The sequence below is a fragment of the Neopelma chrysocephalum genome, unplaced genomic scaffold (assembly GCF_003984885.1).
Source record: "Neopelma chrysocephalum unplaced genomic scaffold, ASM398488v2 Primary Assembly neopelma1_98, whole genome shotgun sequence".
NCBI lineage: Eukaryota > Metazoa > Chordata > Aves > Passeriformes > Pipridae > Neopelma > Neopelma chrysocephalum.
The window spans coordinates 3,282,981-3,298,792 of record NW_020897761.1 but is presented as its reverse complement, the minus strand read 5'-3'; the positions used below and the strand labels follow the sequence as shown (position 1 = coordinate 3,298,792).

Here is a 15,812-nt window from a genome sequence, read left to right as displayed (position 1 = left end):
AGAGTGATCTGTACCACACCCTGGCTACAAACCCTGATATCACAGACCTCAGCCTGCAGTAAATGGAGAGGTTAATAAAGCAAGCTCTGATTAAAACAGGAGCAACCAAAATTAGACCTTTACTGCTGCAGCAGGAAGGTGAAAACAAGGATGACTGGTTTCTTCTGGTGGTGGAAAATTCTGGTTTTGGACCTGAGCTGAATAGGAAAGACTTAATATAATGAGAACATCTCAATTCATTTTGGGTCAACCAAAAACATTTTGCTTGACCAGTAACAAAATGTTCTGGTTTGCTTGGAGACTATTTAATCTTTTTTAAAAGTCAAGCTAAAACACACAGCTCACTTCCTTTTAAATTTAAGTCCATTGAAAATGAAAACAAAAAAAGAAAGCTTCAAACTAAATGATGTTCAATAAAGTAATCTGCTTCAGCCTGAAAATGCTGAAGTGAAACATTTCAATATTTAAGGAAGGAAAGAAGGACTTCTATTGTTTTGTCTTGTCGTTGACTGACTTCAGCCTGGATTTGTGAGTTATTTTGGTTGCCTTCATTTTCACAGAGCATTTCATTTTTTTATTTTTATATTTTAAACTCTTTTAGTACTCTCTTCTTGTTCAGTTTGAGATACAAATGGTCAGGTTCAGCAAAGGTTCATAAGAACATGACTGAGCTGACAATTTGTACAAATATCAGGCAAATACTTGGGGGTCTTTTTTTCCCCTTTTGTATTTTAGTTTTCCTTTGAAATTGTACCTGAATTTCAGAGAAGCTGTGGGGTCCTCAGGACCCCTGAAACATGCACAGAGCAAAACTGTCAAAGTCTGTGTGCTCTGCTGTGTAACCTGCACACCACAAAAATTCAGATGCCATCTTCAGTCCTGCAAAATATTAAGACAGGCATTTAAGATTTACCCGAGTGATTAAGCATGAGCAGCTTGTAATTGTTTCCAGATCCCTCTCCTAGCAGGAGAAAAGGCTCTGCAATCCCCGTCCACGTGCTCAGTGTAGCAATGCGCTCACAAACAGAGAAACTGAAGATGAACTGGGGAGGACAAACAGATATCCTGAGTTTTGAGACTAAGCCAGCATTGCCTTTGAATCCAATATGGACTGTCCAGCTCAGAAAAGCAGGATTATTGAGCCAGTGTCTGTCGGGGTACGTCTGCATCCTCCCTGGAGCAACACCTGTGCACCAGCAACTAGAAAACCCTCCGAAGTACACATGGTCAGATTCAGTCTGCAATTTTTCATCTGGCTTGGGAGTGTTAAATGAAGATCAACTGCTGAAACTGGCCTCATTTGGGGAATCTGACTCTTGTCTGTGCTTACAGGAAAGACCTTTGTCCTCCAGGTTTTATGTGAAGCCCCAAAGATTGCAGACTTTCTGCATAAGCCACAAAACAATCCAGAGAGCATCTGGAGAGAGACTTGCCTCATATCCCAAACCGTTCCCTCCATGCAAGCCTACCAATATATTTTTCCCACAGACTGCTTGATCATGAAAAGAGATCTTCCTCAACTTGCTCAGGGCTTCAAAAAAACCTTAGCAGCCCCAGCCCAAGTTTGAAAGCAAATTCAAGGGTTTGCCACTGCCTTTGAACACAGCGGGAATCTACTCCAACAGGTTAGATCTCAGGGGCCACGTTGCTCCCAGGATTTAAACCAGACCACATGTGAAATGGCAGCTACCTCTTGATTTTATATTTTATTTTATTTTAAAATAGGATAATTTAGGGGCTATGTTTTTTATTACAATTATTACTACTATTTTAATGGCAAATTCAGTGGTGCTGCCTTCCCTCCTTAATGAAGGGAACCAGAGACTGGAGCTCAATTTCTCCTACTTTCTAGAAATAGTCTCTGCAAATCCTTTGTAAAAAAACTAACCACAGTCTTTTTCCCGTTTCTCTCTCTCTCCCTCCAGAGAGGGAGTTTTCATCGGCTCAGACCATTTTTCTTCCACCACCTCTTTATCTTAACCTTTTCTCAAAGGTTGCATTTATTTTCCGAGGTCCATGGCCAGGACAAGGATACAGAGGGTGCAGCTGACACTGTCTTATGAGGATCTCTGTCACCAGTGCAAGAGGCACAAGCCTGGGGATGGGGAGGATGTCTCTGGAAATGGCTCCTGCCCTCATCCAGTCCAGTTCACCCAGTCAGGCCCCTCCACAGGAGCTCACTGCTGCCCATCAGAGCATGTCCTTGTAGCCAGAGCTGTCTCCTGTGCTTGGATTGTGCAAACCCCTTTCCTCTTCCTTTCCTGGCTATTGATTGTTCCTCTGAACCTCTGAGAAATCATTGCTTCCTCTCCATTCAACTCCAGGCTGGAATTGAGCTGTTCTCCCTCCCCTGGGACCTTGTAGTGAATTTGGCTGAGAGGAGGAGGCAGACAATGGCTCGTGCCATCCCTTCTCGTGGAAATCTTGGCGTACTCCTTGAGGAGATGATCTCAGATAAGCCCACTGCCAGGAAGAGAGGTTCACCACCCTCCCTGGAAACTTTGCAAGCCCTGGTCTTCATCCAGATAGGAATTTGGCTTTTTTAAATTTGCGCAAAAATGCTTCCATCTTTTCAGTGTGAGAGAGGAGTGAAAAAATGCATTGCTGCCATTATAGTGGATGGGTAAAAAGGAGTTCAGGCAGTCTTTGAAGAGCCTTGGTGCTGAAACAAATGTTTAAATTAGATGAGAATGGATCTTCTGCCAGAAACGGCCTTTGCTTTGTTCAGCTGTCTCCTCTCCAAGGCTGTCTCTCCACAGTTAGGGTGGTTGGCACCAAATCTGGCACTGACCCCTTGGGATTCAGTGGTGGAGATGGAGAGTTGGGACATGGCTCTGCTGTTTGAGATGGGAGGAGAAACATCTGCAGCAAAGGGCAGAGCTGAGCCTGCACAGGAGCATAAAGGGGTGGCAGCTCCCACTTGCAGCAGCTTGTAACCACATCTACACATCAGGGAGCAACATTAGGGTGCTTCCATTGAAGCATATCCATGCACAGCCTCAGGATTGTGTTTTACTCAGTAGAAGTAGATTTTCTACATATGTGGGCAAAGGAAGGTTTTCACTTGTGCACTCACCCATCTGCCCATGGCCAAAGCCAGCTTGATTCTGGTTTGTAGAGCTGAGTCCTGGCCAGGCTGTTCTTCAGCTCCTGCTCCTCCTGGTCATCTCTGTCAGTTTGTGGTGCCCACAGCGCTCCTGGTCAGCACAGTGGCCCCATCTGCACCATGACTCAGGGCTCACAGCTGAATGACAGCAGCAGGAATTTCCTGCAGGGAAGATGCTGAGAAAGAGATGAGGAAAAACTACATCCCACACCAGCCAAAAACCCAACTCACTTCCACACCCACCAAGCACTGGGATTGTGGCAAAGCCAAGCCTAAAGGGGCCACTCAGCCCCCGCAGCATCTTGAACTGTGCTTTTCTAGGTCGTCACAAACCAGCCCTGACAGTGCGAGGAGAAAACAGACTCACAGCAAATCCCCCCCCAAGGCATTGCCTGCATTCCCCACCGCGGGCTGGGCTGCGGGTCACTGCCTCCAAACAGCACTGCCCACAGGAACACAGCACCGGCTCAGCCCCGGCCTTGGAAAGCCACTGGGGAAAATAGAGCAGGGGCTCAAGGTCAGCACAGCCCCGCCGAGGCGCCGGGGATACCTGAACCACTAATTTGCCAGACGCCCCCGAGCCCGGCTTGGCAGCCCCCCGCCGGCTGTCCCGGCGTGGAAGCCATTAACATTTAAAAATACTTACAGGAATGGAGGGGTGGGGGAAAAAAAGAAATGGTATTTGCGGAGGCCCATTCCTCAGCGCACTTTCATGTGTGCCAAAGTTTGTTGGCATGGCTCGGAGTTTGATAGGGAACATCTGGGCTGCTGTTGCTGCCTGGATATTGGCTGAGGGCAGCGAACAAAAGGGGTTTGTGCAGGAATGCGCGGGGAGGGGCGCGGGGTGCGCGCGTCCAGGGACAGCTGCGAGAGGAGAAAGGCAGGAATACTCTCTGAAGAAGAAAGCCTAATGCACATCCCATGTTCCTGCTTTTTAAAAGGGGATAAAAGCCTTCCCCCCCACTTCTTCTCTTCCCTCTCGGGGTACTGAATGTGAGCAGGGCTCAGACATAGATCTGTGCCCTGCTACCTCTGCACATTCAATTATTGATGCAGTCTGGAAAAACAATTGGGGTGAAGGGAGCAGATTAGTGGGAGAGCAGGGAAGGCTGAGCCCAACCACGAGGTGCAGCACCAGCACATACTCAAGACTCAACCAGCAAGTTCCTTGCAAGCAGCCTGACACCATGAGGGGAAACACCCAGTGACAAACCCGCCAGGAGTGCAGAGACTGGTGACATGGACCCACTGAGAACAGCACTGGTTGAAGTTTCTTCCACTCCTGTTGGAAATTTGGGATAAGGAGCTGAAAATCAGCACCATGCCACTGCCTGTGACACAAAGCCAGAGACTGCCTCCTACAGGGCTGGATCTGACACCAGAGGATGGCACGGAGGGATGAAGGAGGAACAGATTCACAATTAAAGAAGGCTGGTCTGTTGGGAACTATCTGGAAACTACAGGCCAGGTGCAACCCTTGGCTCTAAAGGTCACAGCATACATGCTCCATCCCACATGTTCCACCCCCAGGGAGTCACTGCTGCCTGTGGATGGACACCAGAGACTTTTGATTGAACCTAATGTAACCTCTCTGACATTCTTCTTTTTGCAGCTCCTTTCCACCACACCATGACTACAGTATTTTTTACCAAAGGTGTTCATAGTGTTCACAAACCTTTTGAATATCTCACTCTGTGGACTAAACCTCTTTGCTCATCCCATTTTTGTCCAACTCAATATGAGCAAGCTATGAGCATTTAAAGTTGTTTTTGTTTTTGTTTTTTTTTAAATCAATGGAGAATTTTTCTCTTTTGTTTCTGGTATGTACATTTGGCCTCAATCCTACTCGAAAGCCTACATTCCCCCTTGGCTCCAGTTAAGGATACAAATTGGGTCTGCTTCCTAGAACAAGCTTTCCATTGCCTCTGTCTTTGGGGCTCCTTGGAATCACTGGAGCCAACCCAGAGAGGGTATTTGGGCAGGACTTGGGTCGCACATCCCTCTTGCTACCCCTACCTTGAAAGGGAAGCCCTCTGGGAACGCTCCAGGGAGCAAAATCTAAAGACAAATGCTCCAGGTCAGCAAAGACCCTTGGGTCTGACAGTCAAGGCAAATTTTTCCAGCCCTAATCTCCTTTCCAAGTCTTGGCAGCATGCCTACACACCATCATTTCGAGCTGACTTACTCAACACCAGCTACACAACCTTCCCTGGCCTTGTGCTGGGGGTGCTGGCTCCAGGGCTGGGCATGTTTGGAGATAAGCTTCCCCCAGTGATATCTGCATTTCGATTACATCAGTGTCAAGACAGCTTTTGCCAGAGCCAAGCAGAGCTCCTGCCACGCCAAAGAAAGCAGCCAGGCTGGCCAGGGGCTGTGCACAGCACCGTGGGGAGGACATTGGTCCCTCTCACGTGGGGCAGCACAGCCTGCAGACCCACCCCTGTGCCACGCAGACAGTCCTACCCGGTCGTCTCTTCTGCGGCGGGTTGGGAAAGGAGCTGCAGAAAACCCAGCCGGCCTTTGAGAACTCTGCAGCCCTGGCTGGGGAATGTGCAGCCACACATAAACACGTGACCAAGTTGAGCAGCCAGTGCCCTGCTTTGGAGAGGAGGAAAAAAAGCGTAACTACTGTGTTTAGTGCTAGACATCCCTTGATCCACTGCTGAAGATAAGGGGGTTGAGAGTAGCCAGTCTACTTCTGATTTATCAGTCATTCGTGTTGCCAAAGTGCATTTGCCACCTCTCAGGGGCAGGTCTGTGCCTCCATTCATCCTCTACATCCTTCTCCAGGACATCTTTTCTCTTAGCTCTGCCTGAACACAGCCCAGTGTCACCAAGGGACATGATGCTGGAAAGGCATCGCTCTCCAGCCGTGCTCCTGCCTGACCCCACTCCCATGTCCTTCCCTGACCATCGCCAGCAACTAAGAAGAACCAGCCCCAACAAAGACAACAAGCCTATTTCAAAAGCACAGAAACAATTTAAGAGCTGAAATCCCACCTTCCATGTGGTTAAAGGCCCCATCAGGAGGTAGACTGTTAATCATCCTAGATGCTTTTGAAGGCTGTAATAGAAGGTCAGCTGTATCTTCAATGTCCCATGGGACCCACATGCCTTTGAAGCGCCTCCTGAGGGACCATGGTGGTGGTGGTTGAGAAGGAGGATGAAATCCTGGAGCCAAACAGGGCTTGTGCCCTGGGAGAATTAAAATCACAAGTCCAGTGAAGTCTCACAGTGGTTCAGGCTGCTCCTGCCAATAAGGCTCCACCTCATTTGCCCCATCTCTGCATCTATCCACTGTCTAACACAGGCCAGCTGGGAAACTCCCTGTGCAATGGGTTTGGGAAGGGGCTGGTGGGAAAATGCCCATTTAACGTTTTGCAGGCGAGGGTAGTTCAGACAGTTATTTCAACTTGGAAAAAAGCCTTCAAATCTGTTTCCAAATTGTCCAAATGTTTGGCTTTTACATTTCCTTCAGTGACATCCCAGGGTTTTAGTTGAAAAGGTCTTCTCTCTTCAGAATTAAGCTGCTTCTAGGGGAAAAAAAAACCTCTATCAAAACAGGAAGCTTGAAATTATCAAAGAAAAATATTTTCATTGACCTTAAAGATCTTACCCTTTGGTTTTCTAGTTCACAAAATTTTTCAGAACTGACTCCTCATCCCCAGGAGAGATGAGAAATACTGTCAGTGCCTCAAAAATGCTGCCAGGAGGAAAGAGTTATTAATTATCAACCTCTATTTTTAACCTGCAACCAAGAGTCACTTCTCATGGGTGACAACTGGATACTCTTGAGGCTCTGTCATTGGCTTCATCAAGGCTTTTAAGTCAGAGATAGGATTTTTTTTTTGGATGGGACATGCCCCAGGCACTCTGCAAAGCCTAGCCTATCCATTTCCAAAGCAAGCATCAGGTATCACATCCTTCTACTATCCATCTATTTAGAAAAATTATGTCATTACCTTTTTCCCCTTCACCTATATTCCAGCTGAAAAAAGCTCATGTTTTCTCCCCCATAATTCAAAAAAGACTACATGGGTTTTTTTTTCCTCAGAGTTTCCAAAAAAATTCCCCACTGGGTAAGGGCCAGGCATGCACAAATTTCAACCTGAAAAGTGAATGTTTTCAAAAGTTATGAGCTTATGAAAAGAAAGGCTATAATGGAAACTGTTTTACTGCCATAATTATAACACCACGAACAGAGCCTGCTGCAACATATTACATTATCAAGCTCCTGTCAGCATTTAATAGAAGTCTTAATTAACTGCTGGTGCAGAACATGGCAAAAATTTATTTTCAGGAAAACTTTTGGGAGCTGTGTAATTCTGGGCTTTTTTGATTTTTCAAGTCAATTGGAGCCTTAGTAGAGTATGTAGGACAGACTAAATACAAGACACAAGTGTGTATCTTGTTGATGTTACTTAATGATAGGACTTTCTTTTCTGTTAAACTACATAATCCAGAAACAACAATAATGTTTATGTTGGGTTGGAGCCAGACACTTCAGAGGTGGATTTTAACCTTCCCCAAATTTGGGGTTATTCAAAGCTAGAGGCTTGATTCAGCTTTTGGGGGAGGGAGGGCTCATGTGTAACCCATGGAGCTGATCTGCCTTTGCCATTTGCTTTTCTCCCTGTCTTCCACCACCCCAAAGATACTCACACTCTGGATTTGGGGGGGGAGCTTGTGTTTTCCTGCCTGAGCTCCTGGGCTGGAGACAGTCACAGAGGAGAGGTGTGGGGAGGGCCAAGCATAGCAGTTGTAGGATTACTGTAATTAATTTCTTGCCTATGGCTTTGCAGGAGATAACCAGCTCCAAACCAGACTGACCACTGCGTGTTTCCTCTCCCCTGCAAATTTGGGCAAAGGCTGCAGAGGAGGGCTCCTCCTGCTGCAGCCCAATCTCCAGAGTCATCTCCAAGAGTTTTTTGCATCTCTCCAGGTCCTCAAGCCTGCAGTGATGCCCTGCCAGCTAGACCTTGTGCACTCCCAGACCAGACTGAAGAAGTGGGAGTGGGGTAGGGAGGGAGAACAAGCAGCTCAGCCGCAGTCAGCAGCAGGGTTTGGGGTGCCTGGGGCACAGGGCAAGTCTTGTGTGGAGAACACTAAGAGAAAGCTCTGCAAACCTGCTGCCCAACTAGACACGGAGCACAAAGGAGACATCAGGCAGACGGTGATAAGGGATCTGCCAAGGTTAAACCTGGCTCTCCCTACTCCCACACCTGATCCGCCAGACCACGCCTCTCAAACATTCTGGCAAGCAAAGGGCTTCTTGGCAAAGCAGGGCAGGTAACACTGGGCAGCTTATGCCACAACAAACACTCCTTCAGTCTCGCCCGGCAGCCCAAACTTCCTTCTAATCCCTTTTTTGCCCCCTCCATCCCCTGCCTGGCCCCTGCTCCAGCAGAACAGCGCTGCAAGCTGGCAGGCCACATCCATTTCCCCGATAGCACCAAGAGCCCAACAGCTGCTCTCTGTCCCTTTGGAGATTAGTTTGTTTTCCTAACACAATTACTGCCACGTGGCCCCGCTTTCTGCCGGGATCAAGCCTGGATAGAGATAAAGCAGCGATAAGATCACAGCCATTCCAGACCCCTTCGCAGCCCCGCTGGCCGCGGTTCGCTCTCATCGGCACGCGAACAAGCTGGCTGCAAGTTACCTGCTCCCATCGGTGCCAGCCCAGGGAGCCTGGGGCGCTTTCTGGCCCTAAACCCCAAGGATTTGGCTCCCAGCTTTCTGTGCAGCACCAAGGAGTTGGTTTATGATGTAACTACACAGCGCTGCATGGGTGCAGCCACACCAGTGAGCTCACCCGAGGCGATACAAAGTCCCTTATCAGCTGCAGCACCCTGCTGGCTCAGTGCTTTGGGCCAGCACAGCTGGCCAGCAGCTGGCTCCAAAGCTGACCCTGCCTGTGCCAGGTCAGCTGGCTCTGCCCAGTCTCTTCGTCCTCTGCCTGGGATTAGCCCAGACTCGGCTCAGCCTGCACATCACCCTGGTGAATGAAGCAGCTTTACCCCGGTGCATCTGCTCTGCTGAGCAGGAGCATCCCAGCAGGGCTCACATCGGTACCTGCAGCACCAGCAAGGGGCTGGTCGGCTCCAGAAATATCAGTGGAGCAATCACAGGGGCAGGTCTGGCCCAACCCCTCTCCATCATATCCAGCAAAGGCCCTCTCTGTCTCCCAGAGCCTCCTGTGGGAATCCTTGTGTGGGGAACAGCTCCTGAAAGCCTCTGCCGGGACAAACGTGGTGCACGCCGGGAGAGGACACTCAGGGAGCCTTCAGAGAGACAAGCATCCTTGCCAGATGTCTCCCATAAAGCTGCAAGTACTTTATTTTAATAATAAGCCTTAATGTATTCATTAAAGGCTCCCAGTGACCTGGGATGAATTTCCCCGCTATTGTAAAGGGCTGTGGGAATCTGGAAACCGCTGCATTACAGTTAATAACTTTAATTTTACAAGGCCCAAAATAGACAACTGAAAAAATACACAGACTCACTGTTTCCAATTAAGAAGGGATTTCTTCTAATTCCTCTGCCACCGGCGCTCTTGTTTAGCAAACAACATCAACAGATATTCAACCATAGACAAGGGGAAAAGCAAACCAAGGGAGTTGCCTTTTATATCTCCACTAGAAGAGCTGAGGAAGAAACCAGGACCCTTCCTCCTCACTGGGTTATCAGAGCATGAAAAGAGCCACAGCGTGGTCAGCAACAAACCCACACCGGGACAGCCATGGGTAAAACTTTAACCCCTGCTTCTTAAGCCTGAAGTGACTTTGATCCTGAGGAGATGACATCCAATCCATCTTCTCCCTTTTCCCTCACAGCTAAGGTGGTTAAAGCACTTTGGTGGAGTCCCGGGGTGCTGCGAAACCACCCAGTAGCTGGGTGAACATCCTTGGGGCTACCAGATGTCTGATTTTAAGGTCAGGAAGGAATATCCCCCCCAGATCAGCTTGGCTGAGATCGCCATGGATTTATTTTGCCTGTCTCTTTCTTCCTCTGTCAAATGAAGGGTAGATGGTTTCCCAGGGGGAAAAAAGAAATAAATCTGGGAAGCAAAACAATTCAGCCTGATTTTCCTTTTTTTTTTCCTTTCTTTTTTTTAATTTCTGGGAAACTAATGTTTTCCAGCCCAAATATTTTCATTTCCGGTTTGGTTCTTTTGGGTTTATCAGTTAAAACTGGAGCTTTTTTCAAAAAGAGGCCTGACATTTTATGTGGAAGCATTCATTTTGCCACGAGTCAAGCCTTCTGGGGTGGAAAAAGGAGTTTTGAAGGGTGAGGTTTGACCAGTGTACCAGTCTGGCTGTGTTGGCAACCAACATCTGCCTCCTCATGCATCTCCAGAGTCACCTCTGCCAGGCCCACACCAAGATGCTGGCACCCTCCCTCCACGTGGCAGGGACACACATACCTTCCTTACCATCACCCTGGCATTAATCAACACTAGTTAAAGCAGATCTCAAAAACTTCCTCTGCAGACTTAGCCTGACACAGGGAAACACATTGCTTAAAAACCCATGGGTGATCTCAGCTCACATAGATCCCAAAACACTCTCCAGACCCCCTGAAAAACACAGCAGGTCCCATCCAGCAGGATGGAACACACCAGTTTTAGCTAGTCCTGAGAGGAGCAGGGAGTGGGACTCATTGATCCTTGTGCGTCCCTTCCAACATGAGATATTCTAAGATTCTATGCAGTAATTCAGCCTCAAGCCCCTCATTTCACCTCTTGGCCAAGAGCTGCCTACGAGCAGCACTGAATTTGCACCAGCCCTCACATAGGAGCAGATTGAGTTTTCCAGCCAAACTGATAAAAATGAAAAATGATTTTCATATGCCTGGACTCAATCTCCCCATAAATAAGACAGTGATGGAAATTGGGGGAAGGGGGTTGTCAGAGCTGTAGGTAATCCGTCAAAGCCACACCAAGAACACTGATCTAGCCCTCGTCCAGGAAAGCATCTCTATTTAGGAAAGCCAGCAGGCACATCCCTACTCTCCTCTGAAGCCACTGGGAACTGAGAGCCAGGCAGCTTAAAGATATCTAAATGCCTGAAGGAACAGATAAGACCTAGATACCAGCTGGCAAAACCCAGACCCTCAGAAGGTATTTAGGCAAACATTTTTTAATGGAAATGAAGAGCTTATGTACTTTTGTGGGCAAGGTCTTGAAATGCACGCGTGCCTTAAAAAAAACACTGCCAGTGGCTTTCCTGAAGAGATTTGGACACACACGTTGTGTATCAGGGTTTGTAAACCTTCATGTTATCACAGAAAACCAACCTCTGCGATACAACAGGATGTCTCCACTCTAGACATCCCCAAACCCCCTAAAAACATGGAGAAGCCAAACCGCTGCGCTTCACCTATAACACCAACAAAACCACAAGCAGAGCAGACCTTCCCCAACTCTCCAAGCACACATTTCCTATTCCTGCCTGCAGCTCTACCACTGCCTTTCTCACATCAATACCCTGACTGTGGCTGCTTGAAAAATTTCCATCTAAACAGTTTGTAGCAGGTCATTTTTCAAAGGCAGCTTTTTTTAAAAAAAAAAAACAAACCCTGAACATTTTTGTGGAAATTTGCCTGATTTGTCTGAAATATCAAAAAAACTAGAAAAAAACACTGAATTTTGGTCTCAAGCTGCAAAAATCTTGGTTTTGAACAAAAATGCAATATAAGTTTCTTTTTAGTGAAAATTAAACTTCCAGAGAGAGTAAATTTTTCTGCTTTCATTAAAAATGTTCGTGGTGTCATGGCTACGCTCAGATTTTCAGAAAACCCCACTTCAAGAGATTATTAAGGAAATCAGTTGCTGTGCAAAAGGGAAGGAACTGATCTGGATTAGAGCCTGGCAAAGGAGTGGAGCAAGGATAAATGCTTCATTCTCAGCCTGATGTTAGGTTAACAGCCAGGCATCCCACAGCTCTGCTCCAGGATTTAATATATTTATCAGCGATCTGGGTGCAACACAGGGTGGGAATGTTTGCACAGGACAAGCCCACTGGGGCTCAGGGTCCCATCACCACAGCCATGGGCCATCAGGGGACACCCAGCTCCTGCCTTGCCACTGGCTCCCAGGAGCAGTTTGTGCATCACCCACTGGAGATACCCAGCCTGGTCTTTGCTTTGGTCCCATGGGAGCATCTGGCTGTGGCTCCATCACTCCATGGTGCTGAGAAGCCTCCAGCACCACAAGCTTTTGGGCCGTGAGGAGACCTCACCCCTCTCCAGATGGGCACCATGGGCACGAGAGCACCACGACACAACCCTGCCATGCCAGATGCAAACACCCAGCACTGAACACTGTCAGATCCCATCTGGGGGGTTCACCAACATCACCCAGCACAGGATCAGGAGATCCACACACCGTGGCAGCTCCAGTCAGAGCCACCAGCACCCATCTGCATTACAAGTGAACATGAGCTCTCCCTCCCCATCTGGAGCCCATGTACAGCAAGTGGCAAGATTTATATTGTGCTGAAGCATTCCACAGTTTTGAGCACAGAAATGATTGAACTCCAGATGTTAACAAGATGCAGGACCCTTTTTTTATTATTAAAAACGTGATTTCTTGTTTTGCTCATGACAAAACCCATCAGATTAACTTATTAGGAGCGGAACTGCCATCAGGCCGGTAGAAGCAAAGATGGCTCCGGCTGCCCGAGAGCTCATGGAGCACATGGGAAGCTCATAGAGCTCATGGAGCTGTGTCCAGCCAGTTCTTTGCACTGAACCAAGGGCAGGACACTGCTCCATGAGCTCTGTGCTCCATGCCCACTGGCAGTGCAGGGACACTGGTGAGTCTCCGTGCCTCAGTTTCCCCATCCCTTAGAGAGAATGCGAGTCAGAGGTGGAAGGGAAAGCCCTGAGTAAACACACACTCTGCAGCCTCATCCAAATCAAATTCCCTTGCTGAAGTAGCAGAGCCTTTGCTAACAAGCACCATAGCCCAGGCCAGGGATGGAAATCTGTCCACACTCCTCAGACTCCTCTGTCTACCCCCTGGAAGGACAAGGGGGACCCAGGATATGTGGCTGCCCTGCTGGGACAACTCAGCAAGCAGCTCTCACACCCTGATTCCCTTCAGTGAGAGCCCTACAGCACCCCGAACTTCACTTCCCAGCAGAATGGAAACAAGTTTCCAAATACCCCTGCAAGTCCTAAATGCTCTTCTTGGAGCAGCTCTGCCGAGAACATCCACCAGCAGCGTGTGGAGTGGCACGGCCAACATCTGTATCCCAGAGCGCGGATGGGGCGGGGGCCTGTCTGGAGCTGTCACATCTTCACTGCTTTATCACAGGAACTTTATCACAAGCTCATAACACACACGTCTTTGCACCACGAGATCAAACAGGTACGGGCTGGCATTGCAGCCTGCTGTCACAGGACGGCCCCCAGCAGCTAGTGCTGCTCCGTGCTGTGAGGAGAAAACATGTTGAAGCTGCGTGACGGAGAGGACCCACATATGCTCATCCAGACCAACTCAGGAAATCCACCAGTGCAAAGCCAGCCTCTCCTGCTAATCCCTTGGAGGCACAGCATCCTTTGGGATCTACACATTTCCACTTACCCATAGCACACAACAGTCACATCTGTCTGCTCAGAGGCAGAAAAACATTTCTGGGGAGTGCCAATGCCCCGCTTGGCCAGGCTGAGCTGGGGACAAGCCAGAGCAATGCAGCTTCTCCGCACCCAGCACAATCACCCTCCCCACTCATGATGCCCAAGAAAAGGCACTGCCATGTTCCTCTCCCACCCAGGGACCCTACACCCATTTTCCTACTCACTTGGTGCAGGGGACACAGCCACTCTTCTGCCAGCCATGCCCAGGACAGCAGGCACCAAGCACACAGCTGTGAGCAGGAGGACGCTCTGTTCATAGCACAGTCCCCCCAGGACACCTGCTTCCAGGCCAGGGCCACCCAGGTGTGCTGCAGCCCTCCACCAGCATCTCAGGAGCAAACCCACCAGCCCAGCACCAAGAACCATCTTCTTCCACAGCCAGGGCTCAGAAAAAGCTTCTGCAGGCCACAATGGTATTTATTGACCCAAGGGCACCTCTTAAACAGAGCCAAGAGCTTTGTCACACTGCTTGACCTTGTTTTATCCTTCTTGTATGTTTTGAGGGAAGCTTCTTCCAACCCAAACCTCTCCCTGCTAACTGGGGAGACCGAGCTGTGCCCTCAGTGTCCAGCTCCTCTGCTCTGAGCCTGGGTGCTTTGTGCTGGGTGTCCCCAGCCCTGCAGAGCCACCCCAGTGGGAGCCAGGCAACGGGGCACTTTCCCAGCTGAAGAGCTCTCTGCCCATTCCCTTAGTGCTGCTGGATTCTTGCAACCTGCCTCCATCACCATTTCCTTCACCTCTTCCTCACAGACTCTGCTTCAACGCCACATCCTCAGGCAGAGCCCTGGGGGTGCCACACTTCCTCTTTAACTTCCCCTAAATTGAATGAATATGAAATTTTTCATTCCAAGAACAAGAGCATGAGGTGGAAGGAAAAACTATGCTTGTATATTTTTGGAGAAAGATTCCATAAACCTTTGATGCTCTTCCCTTCCCCAAAATCATTTATCATTCGTGAGAAAAAAGTGTAAGTGCAAATGTAGTTGGGCAGTGCTGCAAGTGAGCACAGGGCATTAGCACCACTCTTGGGGAATAACAGCTCTGGAAAATCCCATATTCACCATCTCACCTGGGCACAGCTGGCGGATTTGCCTGCAGTGGACAGGTCCTGCCAGACCCTCATCTCCTGCCTGGCATGGGTGAGTGGTCCAGAGAGCTGGGGCTCTGCAGCATCTGGGACACCTGAGCTCCCAGCTCTGCTGACATGAATAGTTTTTCCCCTGTTCTTGGCACGGTGTGTTCTGCTCAAACACACTTCAAAGAGGAGGCTCTGCAGCAAGAATGTTTAAAAAAATATAATATTTCCATCTGTTATTCCAATAGGTTATGCTGTGGGACTCTCCTCATGGACTACTTGCCTTTCTTTGCTCCTATTAGATGTAAGAAATATTAAATCAGCAAGCCCTCAGGGCTGGCAGGCAGTGCCTAACCCTGCAGCCCAGCCAGCAGGTCCTCTTCTCCAGCAGCTCTGCTCCCTACCCCTTAATGCTTCTCCAGAGGGGAAGGTGCAGGGAGGGAAGCAGCTTTTCCTTAAAGGCAGTAAAGTCCCCTTGATTTACTAATATTATTTCCACCTTGAGAGCAAACAGCACCTGCCTGTGCTTATGTGGATGCCCCAGGCTGTGTTTTGCAGAAGCAGAGCAGCCCAGCATCCCTTCCCAGCCCCAAGAACACCCGGAGATTGAAATCACAGGGCACAGGTTCCTGGGCTTTGGTGTTTGATGGGCACCCAGCTCCCACACCAGCCTGTCCTTGGTGGGGACAGCCCCAGCATCACCCTGCTCACTGCCTCCTGTTTCTCACAAACATGATTTTTTGTCACCTTTGTCACCTTACTGTCAGCTGAGTCAAATCTGGAAACAAATTATGGGGTGGAAAAGGGAAGAACAGGCAGAGAGCTGTTGGCAGGACTCATTTTCCTGGGAAAGCAGACTAGAAGCACAATAAGCACAGTGAGTTACGAGTTTACAGCACTGGCATGCACACAACGAGCTGTGGTTTAAATGCATCTTGAGGGTACCTTAGGGGTAGCAGGAACTGGATGCTCCTTTCCTGGGCTGGGATA

At 48.8% G+C, this 15,812-nt stretch overlaps 1 protein-coding gene across 10 annotated transcripts in view; it reads right to left on the bottom strand.

Annotated features, from left to right (window-relative positions):
* The window catches only part of GORAB (golgin, RAB6 interacting), an 86,005-nt gene that overhangs the window by 16,442 nt on the left and 53,751 nt on the right, over window positions 1-15,812 (bottom strand). For 6 of the 10 annotated variants that reach the window (XM_027694663.1, XM_027694671.1, XM_027694670.1 and 3 more), the window contains 3 exons: window positions 6,107-6,639; window positions 5,570-5,701; window positions 3,077-3,268 (listed from right to left, as the gene is read on the bottom strand). The gene's annotated coding sequence lies outside the window, so the exon portion shown is untranslated. Of the gene's footprint in view, window positions 1-3,076; window positions 3,269-5,569; window positions 5,705-6,106; window positions 6,640-15,812 lie in introns of all 10 variants that reach the window. The other 4 variants (XM_027694668.1, XM_027694667.1, XM_027694665.1 and 1 more) reach the window with 3 other exon arrangements.